This window comes from Gigantopelta aegis, chromosome 2, assembly GCF_016097555.1.
Source record: "Gigantopelta aegis isolate Gae_Host chromosome 2, Gae_host_genome, whole genome shotgun sequence".
Lineage (NCBI taxonomy): Eukaryota > Metazoa > Mollusca > Gastropoda > Neomphalida > Peltospiridae > Gigantopelta > Gigantopelta aegis.
In genome coordinates, this window is record NC_054700.1 from 31,061,029 (window position 1) to 31,076,172 (window position 15,144).

Sequence of the window (15,144 nt, forward strand, 5' to 3'; positions counted from 1 at the left end):
CATGATGACAGGTTAATCTCAATCAAGTAAACCCCAGTCATGCTTTGAATTTCAGTGTTTGTTAATTGTTTTCTAATTTAACACTTCGCTGACATGTGGTTATCACAATCAGGAAAACAATTTACTTTAATGGTAACCGCACATGCAATGACTCTGCTTGGCCTATTACATGTAGTGGTCTGGATAATGAGTCACAGCTGCCGATACAAGATGATACCTTTTTTGTTCATCAATTAACAACGGATTAGATGTCGCCGTTATATCCGTCTGACATGGGATAATGCCTGTATTTGAGCAATTGGCATCACCGTTCCTGGCGACATAAATAGTAGGGCTCTAAATGTATAACCCACTACCAAATACACTGAACCATCTATCACACTGTCGTACCCTCAATTAAATTTAATTATTTTGATAGTGGGTTTAGATATCAACCATGAGTTTGCTTAATTATTTTTCCCAGGGGGGAGGGCAAAAGCGAAAACGGAACAATGATGATGGATCACACTTGACAAAAAATGAAATGTACAACACGACAAAAAACTGAAAGTTACAACATGATTTAAATGTTTGTTTTATTTTATGGTTATACTCGTAAATGTGTAATGTTACAAAAATTATATAAAAATCCAGTTATAATTGATCAGGAATTTGGGCTAGTGCTTTATCTTGGTGGGCTAGTGGTTTTCACAAACTTTTCAAAATATTTGTCATACTCTGCACTAGAGCACATTGATTTATTAATCATTGGCTATTGGATGTCAAACATTTGGTAATTCTGACATATAGTCTTAGAGCAGAAACCTGCTACATTTTTCATTAAATGCAAGGGATGTTTTATATCTCACAGACAGGATAGCACATACCATGGCCTTTGATATACCAGTCGTGGTGCACTGGCTGGGACACGAAATAGCCCAATGGGCCCAGAGACCAAATAGCCATGGTTTATAATGTGCTGAGGTGTTCCTTGTATTCTCTTCTCACACTTGTATTTAGGTGGAAAAGTCATTGAAATTAAAATTTAATCTGGGTTTTTTGTGTGTTTTTTTCATTCTTCACTAAGGATTGATCCTAGACTGACCGAGCATCAGGCGAGTGCTTTACCACTAAGCTACATCCTGCCCTGTATGACATTTTAGGGAAATTAAAGAAATGAATTGCCTTCTCGGCTTTCTGTTTTGCATCGATAAGCACCACTATACGACATTATAACAATAACAAATGACTTAATGATGTAGCAGACCGGCCTCGGTGGCGTAGTGGTTAGGCCATCAGTCTACAGGTTCGGATCCCAGTCAAGGCATGGGATTTTTAATCCAGATACCGTCTCCAAACCCTGAAGTGAGTGCTCCGCAAGGCTCAATGGGTAGGTGTAAACCATTTGCACCAACCAGTGGTCCATAACTGGTTCAACAAAGACCATGGTTTGTGCTATCCTGCCTGTGGGAAGCGCAAATAAAAGATCCCTTGCTGCTAATTGGAAAGAATAGCCCATGTAGTGGCGACAGCGGGTTTCCTCTCAACATCTGTGTGGTCTTTAACCATATGTCTGACGCCATATAACCGTAAATAAAATGTGTTGAGTGCGTCGTTAAATAAAACATTTCTTCTTCTAATGATGTAGCACTAACATGCTAGCTATGAAAACAATAAGACAACAATGGTGGTCCGAAATGATCAATAGTGTCTATGACATAACAGGATCATGAGCAGACATAACAGGGTCGTGGGTAGACATAACAGGGTCGTGGGCAGATGTGACAGGGTCATGGGCAGATGTAACAGTGTTGACATAACAGGGTCATGAGTAGACATAACAGGGTCATGGGTAGACATAACAGGGTCATGGGTAGAGATAACAGGGTCATGGGTAGACATAACAGGGTCGTAAGTAGACATAACAGGGTCATGGGTAGACGTAACAGGGTCGTGGGCAGACGTAACAGGATCGTGGGCAGATGTAACATAGTTGTGGGCAGATGTTCCGGTCCACAATATGATTAGTTTCCACTGTGAAGCAGCTTTAAGTCATAAATGTTTAAAATGAACTGTGATGTAATTGTGCAAAAAATATAATTAACAATCCATTTTATGATAAGCAGTATAATAGCCTTTAAAGGTCTATACTAATTTCAAGTTCTTTATGTATAGCACCACCACCGCCACCACCACCGCCACCGCCAGTGCAAATGTCTGATGGCATTTATACTGGTCATCTTTTGTATGTATATTATTACAACAAGATGCCGGACATTACGGATGTAAAAGTGTCGACACTATTGCCTTCTGTCTGGGACAACAAGACCGTTTCTCGAAGTGTTTCCTGTAATCATGAGGTCCCAAAGACTTCCGGCTTTTTATTGGCGATCACCTATTTCAGTAACTCACAGATCTTAAATTGCGACCATTGAGATAAATTGATGTTTTAAAGGCTGGAAGGATCAAGTGATCGTCATGACGATACAAGAGCCAGACTGAACCAGAACTAGGTGTCAACATTTCCGTGCAATTATCCGTTCTTTACACTTGTTGGCCAGAAGTATTCTTAAAATCTTTGTGGCTTAAAGGTTTATTTTATCAACCTTGGTATAATAATAGTAATGATAAGATTTGAAAATTTGGGGTTGTTGAGTGCGAGATAAATTTGTGTGTGATTATATATTGTTATAAATACGTACAGGATTTACTTTATTAACTGATATAATAATAATATTTATTTTATTTTTATTATTTTATTTTAGTTTGTTAACTTTGGTATAATAATAATAATGTCAAGATTAAAAACATTTGGTTTGTGCAGTGTGAGATCAATTTGTATGTGATTAAATACTGTTATAAGTTGTTAGAGGCTTGTATGTGATTAAATACTGTTATAAGTAGGAAGAGGCTTGTATGTGATTAAATACTGTTATAAGTAGTTAGAGGCTTGTATGTGATTAAATACTGTTATAAGTAGGAAGAGGCTTGTATGTGATTAAATACTGTTATAAGTAGTTAGAGGCTTGTATGTGATTAAATACTGTTATAAGTAGTTAGAGGCGTGTATGTGATTAATACTGTTATAAGTTGTTAGAGGCTTGTATGTGATTAAATACTGTTATAAGTAGGAAGAGGCTTGTATGTGATTAAATACTGTTATAAGTAGGAAGACGCTTGTATGTGATTAAATACTGTTATAAGTAGTTAGAGGCTTGTATGTGATTAAATACTGTTATAAGTAGGAAGAGGCTTGTATGTGATTAAATACTGTTATAAGTAGTTAGAGGCTTGTATGTGGTTAAATACTGTTATAAGTTGTTAGAGGCTTGTATGTGATTAATACTGTTATAAGTAGGTAGAGGCTTGTATGTGATTAAATACTGTTATAAGTAGGAAGAGGCTTGTATGTGATTAAATACTGTTATAAGTTGTTAGAGGCTTGTATGTGATTAATACTGTTATAAGTAGGTAGAGGCTTGTATGTGATTAAATACTGTTATAAGTAGTTAGAGGCTTGTATGTGATTAAATACTGTTATAAGTAGTTAGAGGCTTGTATGTGATTAATACTGTTATAAGTTGTTAGAGGCTTGTATGTGATTAAATACTGTTATAAGTAGTTAGAGGCTTGTATGTGATTAAATACTGTTATAAGTAGGAAGAGGCTTGTATGTGATTAAATACTGTTATAAGTAGTTAGAGGCTTGTATGTGATTAAATACTGTTATAAGTAGGAAGAGGCTTGTATGTGATTAAATACTGTTATAAGTAGTTAGAGGCTTGTATGTGGTTAAATACTGTTATAAGTTGTTAGAGGCTTGTATGTGATTAATACTGTTATAAGTAGGTAGAGGCTTGTATGTGATTAAATACTGTTATAAGTAGGAAGAGGCTTGTATGTGATTAAATACTGTTATAAGTTGTTAGAGGCTTGTATGTGATTAATACTGTTATAAGTAGGTAGAGGCTTGTATGTGATTAAATACTGTTATAAGTAGGTAGAGGCTTGTATGTGATTAAATACTGTTATAAGTAGGTAGAGGCTTGTATGTGATTAATACTGTTATAAGTAGGTAGAGGCTTGTATGTGATTAAATACTGTTATAAGTTGTTAGAGGCTTGTATGTGATTAATACTGTTATAAGTTGTTAGAGGCTTGTATGTGATTAATACTGTTATAAGTTGTTAGAGGCTTGTATGTGATTAATACTGTTATAAGTTGTTAGAGGCTTGTATGTGATTAAATACTGTTATACGTTGTTAGAGGCTTGTATGTGATTAATACTGTTATAAGTAGGTAGAGGCTTGTATGTGATTAAATACTGTTATAAGTTGTTAGAGGCTTGTATGTGATTAAATACTGTTATAAGTAGTTAGAGGCTTGTATGTGGTTAAATACTGTTATAAGTAGGAAGAGGCTTGTATGTGATTAAATACTGTTATAAGTAGGTAGAGGCTTGTAAGTGATTAAATACTGTTATAAGTAGTTAGAGGCTTGTATGTGATTAAATACTGTTATAAGTAGTTAGAGGCTTGTATGTGATTAAATACTGTTATAAGTACATGTAGGTAGAGGCTTTTATGTGATTAAATACTGTTATAAGTAGGTAGAGGCTTGTATGTGATTAAATACTGTTATAAGTAGGTAGAGGCTTGTATGTGATTAAATACTGTTATAAGTAGGTAGAGGCTTGTATGTGATTAAATACTGTTATAAGTACATGTAGGTAGAGGCTTGTATGTGATTAAATACTGTTTTAAGTAGGTAGAGGCTTGTATGTGATTTGGGCTACTTAAGATATTATGACGATTAGAAACAAGTTGAATATACAAACATATTTATTATGTAATACCATGCAGTCGTGACAAAACTGTATTAGTCCAAAACATCTTACAGTGCAGCAAACTACATGTATGGATAGTCCCTTTGATAATCATGAAATCATTTATTTGTTATTTATTTATTTATTTATTTTTCACTATTGACCAAAATCAATGTTGAAATACATGAAGAGTTTCAAAACCATTGTACGAACACCACTCAGACACTGTTCACACGTGGACAAACACAAGTTCAAATTTAGTTTTCAGCAAAACACGATACGATTGTCTGAAGATATATTGCAGATTGCAGAGAAACTGGCGTAGTGTTTGTGGTGGTTTGGAATAAAATGTTTTTAGGATTGGGTGGGTATAGTGGCATCTATCGCGTTTTGCGATGAAACTTTTCACATGCAATATTCCTTTCCTTTGCACTGATTTGCGGTGAGCAGCCTCACACAGGACATGGCGGTAATGACCCCCTGCAATCAGCTTTGTCTGATTGTGATGGATTAGACAAAGGAAGAGAAAAACAATCAAAGCAAAAAGTGCTCCTGACAGCTTCAACTCGTCCTCTCCATTCATTTTCCTCCCTGCCAGTTTTTGCACCAGCCTAATCACGATTGTTAAGAGGTAGCTATGGATTTTCTGACGTGATTTCACATACAATTACTAGGACCTTCTTCAGCTATGTTAGGCTTGTCTTAACAGTATTATGCATACTCAGCTGGGATGGCTAACTTTGTTTCTGACATATTGTTCAGTTCAAAACAGTCAGTTTTATAGCATGGAATGGCTAACTTTGTTTCTGACATATTGTTCAGTTAAAAACAGAGGGGAATGATTAACTTTGTTTCTGACATATTGTTCAGTTAAAAAAAGGGTCAGTTTTATAGCACAGAGTGGAATAGCTAATTTTGTTTCTGACATATTGTTCAGTTAAAAAACAGTCAGTTTTATAGCACAGAGTGGAATGGCTAACTTTGTTTCTGATATATTGTTCAGTTCAAAAACAGTCAGTTTTATAGCACAGAGTGGAATGGCTAACTTTGTTTCTGATATATTGTTCAGTTCAAAAACAGTCAGTTTTATAGCACAGAGTGGAATGGCTAACTTTGTTTCTGACATATTGTTCAGTTCAAGAATGATCAGACAAAAACTTTGTGGCAGAATACCGGCCTCGGTGGTGTCGTGGTTAAGCCATTGGACATAAGGCTGGTAGGTACCGGCTCCCACCCAGAGCGACCGGCCTCGGTGGTGTCGTGGTTAAGCCATCGGACATAAGGCTGGTAGGTACCGGCTCCCACCCAGAGCGAGTTTTAACAACTCAATGAGTAGGTGTAAAACCACTACACACACTTCTCTCTCACTAACAACTAACAACTAACTCACTGTCCTGGACAGACAGCCTAGATAGCTGAGGTGTGTGCCCAGGATAGCGTGCTTGAACCTTAATTGAATATAAGCACGAAAATAAGTTGAAATGAAAGAAAAAGAAGGAAATGTTTTATTTAATGATGCACTCAACACATTTTATTTACGGTTATATGGCGCCAGACATATGGTTAAGGACCACACAGATTTTGAGAGGAAACCCGCTGTCACCACTTCATGGGCTACTCTTTCCGATTAGCAGCAAGGGATCTTTTATTTGCACTTCCCACAGGCAGGATAGCACAAACTATGGCCTTTGTTGAACCAGTTATGGATCACTAGTCGGTGCAAGTGGTTTACATCTACCCACTCACTCAGGGTTTAGAGTCGGTATCTGGATTAAAAATCCCATGCCTTGACTGGGATCCGAACTCAATACCTACCAGCCTGTAGACCGATGGCCTAACCACGACGCCACCGAGGCCAGTCAATTTGAAATGAATGAATGTGGCAGAATTGACAGATAGCCTGTTACTAGCTGGCGAGTTCATGCATGGAGGGTGTAAAAACTACCAATCTAAACTTCAACAAGGACTATAAGAAACTGAATGTAGAAGTTAAAGAAGTCCATTAACAACTGTTTGCGATAAATTATATATGCCATATACTAGAATAAACAACAACACATTCATATTTTGGTTTGGGTAATAGACCATAGTTTTATTTATACATGCTCGTGCCTAATGTCGTGAAAGGTGACATAGGAATTTAGAACTATGGTCCTCCATCTCAAAACTATAACTACATAATCACTAAACTAAATAACTAAAATTAAATAACAGAATTAGGGTGAGATGGGTGGGGATAAAACATTAGCGCTTATGATTACGTGTTACTTTATCGCTGCCGGAAAATGAATGCCCGCTTTTTGGGATTAAACAAAGGAACTTGCTTATAAGCCCTATGATTGGCTCATTCAAACTACAGAACATGCACTGCGCCCTTCGATTGGCAGAAGACATGCCATACATTTAGACGGGACATGTTACGCATTGCGCAGCGGAAGTAATTGATGCGTAACAATTTACGACTTCAGTCACCGGAAGGTAAACAAAGACATGCATATTTCGCTGACATTTAACCGTGCCGACATTCAGGAACATCTGTGGGCGGGCGATCTACAACATATTAATAACATGTTAATTAATTAACATTCACATTAACAACTGTTTGCGATAAATTATATATGCCATATACTAGAATAAACAACAACACATTCATATTTTGGTTTGGGTAATAGACCATAGTTTTATTTATACATGCTCGTGCCTAATGTCGTGAAAGATGACATAGGAATTTAGAACTATGGTCCTCCAAAACACCCAAACCAATGTAGTATGTACAAAGTATAACTTAGGTAAACATGAGGCTAAGCTAGGCAAGCACATTAAAATTAAGTGACAACACATAACAAGTTGAACATCAACATACAAACACCCAAGTTCATCACTTCCAGGCAGCACCAGTCACTGGATGGTATGTTCACAGAGTTGAAGAACTGAGAGGCACCCACATGAACACATCTGAAAAATGTCCACCGATCATCCTGTGGGCACCCCCTTGTGTCAGTTGTAAAATAAACTGTCCACTAACCTGAAGTCATTCATACATAAATGTGTGCCGTTACAATAAAAATGTTCCCTACTCCATGGCAGGTCAAAGTCACACACATATAATACATATACATACATGTACGCTTGTCATGCAGGACCCATCTGGATATACTAAGCTAATTCTTCTAAAATAGCACAATCTAAGTCAAGGCACAGAATCTAATGACACAATCAGATCAAAAACACCTCTACACAGGATACTTGGCAATATGTTCTCCCAAGGTGGTTGCTACCTTCTGGCGCATGGAGGGGGAGGGGTCTAGGTAGGCCTGATAAGCATTACTTTTCCAATCCCCCTGAGATTTGATTAGATCGGCTGGTAACCCACATTCCAGAGCAAAGGTGGCATCCCCCCCCCCCCCCCCCCCCCCCGCGGAAGCTGTGCCCTGAGTAAAGGCCCGGTTGTAACCCTGCTGCCTGCAAACATTCCTTTAGACGGGATAAAAACCCTGCATAGCTGAGAGGTACTAGTCCTTGATGAGAGACATACATAAACAAAGGGCAGTTGTGTTCTGGGGATGGCGAAACCTTGAAAGATAATAGCAATGCCTGTGCTGGGCAAAGACAAGATCCCCGAATGCAAGGTAAGGGAATGGTAAGGGATCTTTCGTGGAACTGTATGGTCTTTGTCCCATAGGCTACCAAGTTAACCCCACCATTGTGAAATTCTACCTGATCCCTACTCAAGTGGATACCTGGCAAGTACATTGTACTAGATTGGACAAACAGATTAGATTTCCGGAAGAAGGAAAAGAAAGCCACTAAGCAAGCAGCCCAAAAGGTAATGTCCCTGGGTTTTGTGAGGTCTAGCTGCCCCAAGATCTTGCGTAGAATAGGCGGGGTGATAGGAAGTTTTGGTGTCCTAGCATCCCCCAAAATCCGTTTAGCTCCTTTTAGTACTGAGCTTACATAATGAGATAATGTAGGATTGCTAAAATTACCTTCTAAATGTACCAGCCTCACCACCGACAGGTAGTTTTGAATAGATATGTCAGTTAGCCTTGATGACAAGTAGGCTATGTAACGCGCCAAGTTAGAAGCCGATATCGGAGAAAATGGAATGTGTAACTCCTGACAAAACCTTACATATGATAATAGAAGATAATGTAAGTAAGTCTTCTTAGTTGACCAGGCAAATGTGTTTTTTCTGAAAAGGGCCACTTTAGCATCCAGTGCTTTGATAAGATCACTTTGGTGTGTGCCTGGATAAAAGAGAGACAAAGGTGTTCTTTGACATGTGATCAAGTAGTTGCGAAAAATATAGAGACTGCGTATCCGAGGGACCCACTACTTTGTTAAAGGAGCCCTTGTCGTGCATGCGAGAAATTGTGTCTGCTTTGTCATTGTAACAGCCTAGTATGTGACGGGCTATAATGTGGAAGTTGAAACACGCTGAAATCCAGAACAGGGATCTCAGTGCATGCATTATAAAATGGTTTCGAGAGGTGCCTTTATTTATACAGTTTACAGTCACAGTATTGTCAGAGAAAATGTATACTTTATGATTTCGTAAACTGTCTGCCCATCTGAAGACTGATAGCACCACTGCTAAAATTTCTTTTTCATTTATGTGTGCAGGCATGACCTGGGGGTAGTCAATTTCCCAATTGACATAGAACCAGTCATTTAGCACAACACCCCCACCCCCTTGGACACAGGCGTCTGTGTACAATGTTGTAACAGGGTTGCTGTCAAGCAGTAATGACTTGCCATTGAATACGGACATGAACTGTAGCCACCAGTTCAAGTCTTGCCTTATTTCGCCATGTAAGCACATTTTATGCGAGGCATGCTTTAAAGAACTGAGGGCATTGATTATCCTGCGAAGGAATACTCTCCTGCCAAAAACCACCGATGCTGCCCAATTCAGTTTGCCTGCTAAAGACTGAAGCTGTTTCTTTGAAACGCGCACTCTTTGCGAGAAGACCGCCAATTCTTCTTGTAACAAGTGAAGCTTATGTGGTGGTAGCTGCAGGGACATATTACTAGACTCAATTTCAACCCCTAAGAAAATTAACTTTTGGGTAGGGTCCACCACCTTAGACCAATTAATATCAAACCCTAATTTTCGTAATAAACTAATGAGTGTATTTAGGCCTTGAATACACCTATTCAGATTGGGTTCACACACAAAGAAATCATAAAGATATGCCACAATGAGAAACCCCCTGCGTTCCATTATGCGTTTGACTGCCTGGGAGAGCCTATGGAATATACCTGGAGCAGCTTTTGAGCCGAAAGGCAATCTACAATCATAATAATAGCTGGCCCCTTCTGGGAAAACCCACTTCAATCCCGTTACTTTTTGACTTTCCTGACTAATATAAACGGATCTATAGACAGATTTGAGGTCAACCTTTGCCATGTAGCAGTTTGGTGTAACCAGCTTAACTGCATTGTCAACTGACTGGAACTTTTGTTTTTCCAAGTCTAAAACATAGTCATTGACTGCATTACCTGTTGGACGACTGCAATCGTGGATTAATCTAACCCCTCCCCCAGACTTTGGAATAGCCCCCATGGGGCTAACTATTGTGGGTGGGGTTGGGCATAGCACATAATTTCCCTGCTCTATTTCCTGTTTTACCTGAGCTGCTGCTGTATATAAAGGGCTATTTGGGAGGGCTGAGGTATGATTTTTCATTTCAACTGTGGCTGGCACTGCATTAGGGTCTATAATGTGAAATCCATCCTTTATGCCTGATAGGATAAATTCACAGTCATGATCTTGCCCCAACTCGCTCTCCCATGTAATCAAACTCAAAGCTAACCGTTTTTTGCCTGAGTAACAAAGGAGTGTTCATAGGCTGGATGTCTTTGACCACACCCTTTAATTGAGCACAGGTGTGTAAACCTACATGCAGACAATTTGCAGCCCCTCCTCCCGTTAAAAAGTCTGCAGATTTCCATACCCTGGGGAGTGTGGGATGAAAAACCCGACCCATAACCATTGGGGTTAGCTTGAGGTACCTGCTGACCATAACGTGGTTGCCTAGGTTTAAGGTACACTACCTGAAGGTGTGGAACATCCGTGCCCCAGCGGAACGAGTGAGTATGCTGGAGTCGCCGATACTCACCGCCATAGAAAAAAACTGATGATTGGTCATAGACTGCCAAAAGCAGATAGAGTCTTGTGCTGTAGGACAGATAATCTAAAATACTGGCTTGTGCCAAGGCCCCGTCCTGCAGCAGGCTAAATTTGACATAGACCACTGATTCTGGCTAATCTGATCTAACTTGGGCTTAGCAGGACCTGATTTAAAAATAAGCTGACCATTCACGGACCCCGAGACAACCTCCTCCCTCAAACTAACGCCCGAGTTGTCAACAAAATCGACAATGTCATAATGGGATGCTTGACTTTTAGGGTTTGCTAATGATTTTAAATAAATTTGTGGGTCCTGCCATGACAACGTACCCGTCAGAGATTGTCCCTGGGGCAGACTCTGGATGGTCTGGTTTTGTGCCTCTCCCAGTTGCTGCAACACCTCCCTCACGAACGCATCTCCATTTACAGGTGAGGCATTTGAAGTAGCCTCGTGTAGGGATGATACCGGATCAGAGTCGTTGGAATGTGCAGGTGTCTGCATCGCTGGCTCAGTGTGTAGAACTGGTTCTGCCGATGTCCCAAATGTTTGTTTTACAGCATGCAGTAGCAGCTTGGTTTGACCCACTGGAATTTTTGACTTTACCAGGTCCTTTGCTTCCAACAGTGCCATAGCCTCCATAGAGCTGAATCCAAGTTTTAGGATTTCCGCAATGGTACTGTCTGCAAGTTTTTTCCTCTGCGCCCATATTGTAACCCTGTCCATGTCGGACAATTCAGATGGGCTGGTATCCCTCTCACTTTCGGAGTCGCTCATGTTTGGTGACGGTGATCGGCCGGCTCAGGGGGAAAACACAAATCTAGTGGTTTTTTAATTACTGCGTTGTGTCGTATTACCCACACAAAGCTGCTCAAACTCGTTCGGGTAACACAAGTAGCACCCTTCGCACATTGCCGAACAGTCCAACATAAAACAAAATAGCGCCTGTTGCACAGTTTCATTCTCCCTCATGTAAAGTCTCAGTCATTGAACTTCGTCGTTCCGTAACACATACCAAACAGGTATACTATAAAACTGATGCACGTCAGCCATGATCAAAACGGAATAATAATAAAAATGAGTGGAGAACTTATTTTTGATAAAACTTTAGCGCTTATGATTACGTGTTACTTTATCGCTGCCGGAAAATGAATGGCCGCTTTTTGGGATTAAACAAAGGAACTTGCTTATAAGCCCTATGATTGGCTCATTCAAACTACAGAACCTGTACTGCGCCCTTCGATTGGCAGAAGACATGCCATACATTTAGACAGGACATGTTACGCATTGCGCAGCAGAAGTAATTGATGCGTAACAATTTACGACTTCAGTCACCGGAAGGTAAACAAAGACATGCATATTTCGCCGACATTTAACTGTGCCGACATTCAGGAACATCTGTGAACAGGCGATCTACAACATATTAATAACATGTTAATTAATTAACATTCACCTCGGTTTGCTCGGTTCGAAACCTTCAGGCTCTAATTGGCCGTTTGACATGCACACCAATGTCATGAATTCAATAACATGTACATTCTGTACATGTCACGAACAAAGTTAACTTCCTTTTTTTTTATGAACAAAGTTAACTTCATTTTTTTTCATGAACAAAATTAATTTCCTTTTTTTTTATATAACGTGCATTATGCATCATATGCATGAAATAGTGAATTGCATTTGCCATACATTGAACAGATGTTAATTATTTTTGACGCGTGTCAACAAAACAATCCACACAAAATGTTTATCTGCATGAATATTAAAAAATCTGAAGACCTTGTATAGCTGATGATTAATGAATGAGTGTGCTCTAGTGCTGCTGTTTACAGGGATGATCGTGAGCCTGCTGCCATTGGACGATGATTCTGACCAACAGTCTCTCCTTGTTTCTTTGTTTTGGGGGTTGAGGGTGGGAGTGGGATCTAGCTCAGTGGCTATAGAGCACTTGCGACGTGCGAAGAGTTGGAATCCACTCACTGGACCATTCTCTGACTGGGTTTTTTGTTCCATCCTAAACAGTGCCCCACGACTTGTATCTTAAAGGCCTCGGTATGTGCTATCCTGTGTGGAAAGTGCCTACAAAAGATCCCTTGCTGCTAATAGAAATATTTAAAGGATTTTTTCTGAAGACTACATGTCATAACGACCAAATGTTTGACATCCAATAGCTGACAATGACTTAATGTGCTCTAGTGGTGTTGTTAAATAAAACAAACTTTAAGTGTTACCTTGGTGATATAGCTCAGTGGTAGAGCACTTGCCGAAGGTTCGGGGTGTGTGTGTGGGGGGGGGGGGGGAAGGATCAATCACCTCATTGGACACAATGATCCCCAGCCACAAGGGCTGTGGTATGTGCTGTTCTGACTGCATGATTAAAAAAAAGATCCCTGGTATTTAGTAAACATATGGTAAAGGACCACTCAGATACAGAGAGAGAAAACTGGCTGCCACCTCACCATGCTTGGGATACTCTTTTTGATAAGTAGCAATGGATCTTATATATGCAGCATTCTACAGACAGGATAGTACATACCACAATCTTTATTTTACCTCTGAACAAGAATTATCCAAATGTGCCCACTAACAAGGCCGACTACAAGTTTTAAGATAGAGTATTATGTTGGCCCTACATATAGCAACAGTCCCTGCACATAGCGACAGTCTCTACACATAGCGACAGTCTCTACACATAGTGACAGTCCCTACACACAGCGATAGTCCCTACACACAGCGACAGTCCCTGCACATAGTGACAGTCTCTACACATAGCGACAGTCGGTACACATAGCGACAGTCTCTACACATAGTGACAGTCCCTGCAATTGGAGGGCTGACCAGTTCAGAAGAAGACATATTAGACATTGTGCACTTTGATACTTTGATAAAGCTATGTAAGCTAGAGGGCAGAGTCAGCCTCATAAACACTGATACAGGGTTCACCAGTATCTGATGACTTATCAAAGTGCACAGACCATTCACCTCTTATACCGTATTGCCTCTAGCATACACCCAGCTGCTTATGCCTTGGAAAAAAAGGTCCCATGCAGACCTGGCACTTATTAGTGACTGTTTCTTATTTGAGACCCAACACTTATTTTTCCTAGCAAATTTTACAAATTAAAATTTAAAATTTAAAATTTTATTTATTTTTAAACTTTTAAGTTAAAATGTACCAAAATGCAAACAGTAAACACAAAGCAATGAAGAAATTAGCATACGCTTGTACTGTTTGACTTACAATGAAAGTCATTGTTCACTTTGTCCTTACCTGGTCATTGGAGGCACTTAATTGTTGGAGAAAATACTCTATCTCTGATCATTAGGTTCTCTAGCATAAAGAGAAATATTTTGCACTTTTTAATTACAAGAGTATCATTTAACATGGAATGAACGCATGAATGAATGAATTCATACATTCATTCCATGTTAAATGATACTCTTGTAATGAATGAATGAATGAATGGATGAATGGATGTATGAATGAATGAATGTATGAATGTATGAATGAATGAATGAATTAATTAATTATAATTAATTAATAAATGAATTAATGAAAAAACAAACGAATGAATGAATGAACCAACGAACAAATGAAAGATTGAGTGAGTGAGCGAGCAATGAATGAATTAATAACTTAATAAATTCCTGAATAAATGAACGAACCAGCAAATTAATGAAGGAAGGAAGGAAGGAAATGTTTTATTTAACGATGCACTCAAACATTTTATTTACGGTTATATGGCATCGGACATATGGTTAAGGACCATGCACACAGATATTGAGAGAGGAAACCTGCTGTCGCCACTTCATAGGCTACTCTTTTCAATCAGCAGCAAGGGATCTTTTATATGCACCATCCCATAGACAGGATAACACATACCACGGCTTTTGATGTACCAGTCGTGGTGCACTGGCTGGAATGAGAAATAGCCCAATGGGCCCACCAACAGGGATCGATCGCAGACCGACCGCGCATCAAGTGAACGCTGTACCACTGGGTTACGTCCCACCCCTAGAGCGAGCAATGTATGAATTAATAACTTAATAAATGCCTGAATAAATGAACGAACCAGCAAATTAATGAATTCATTAATAGTCAAGTGCACCAAAGATCATTCTTTCATAAGGTGTGTTTATTCGGAGAATGCGCGGTGATCTGGAACATGTCGGTTAATTTGGAACACACGCCAGACTCAGTAATCACCG

At 39.3% G+C, this 15,144-nt stretch overlaps 1 protein-coding gene across 1 annotated transcript in view; it reads left to right on the forward strand.

Moving 5' to 3' along the window:
• LOC121383699 (focadhesin-like) overlaps window positions 1–15,144 on the forward strand; it is a 578,322-nt gene that overhangs the window by 181,765 nt on the left and 381,413 nt on the right. The window lies entirely within an intron of this gene.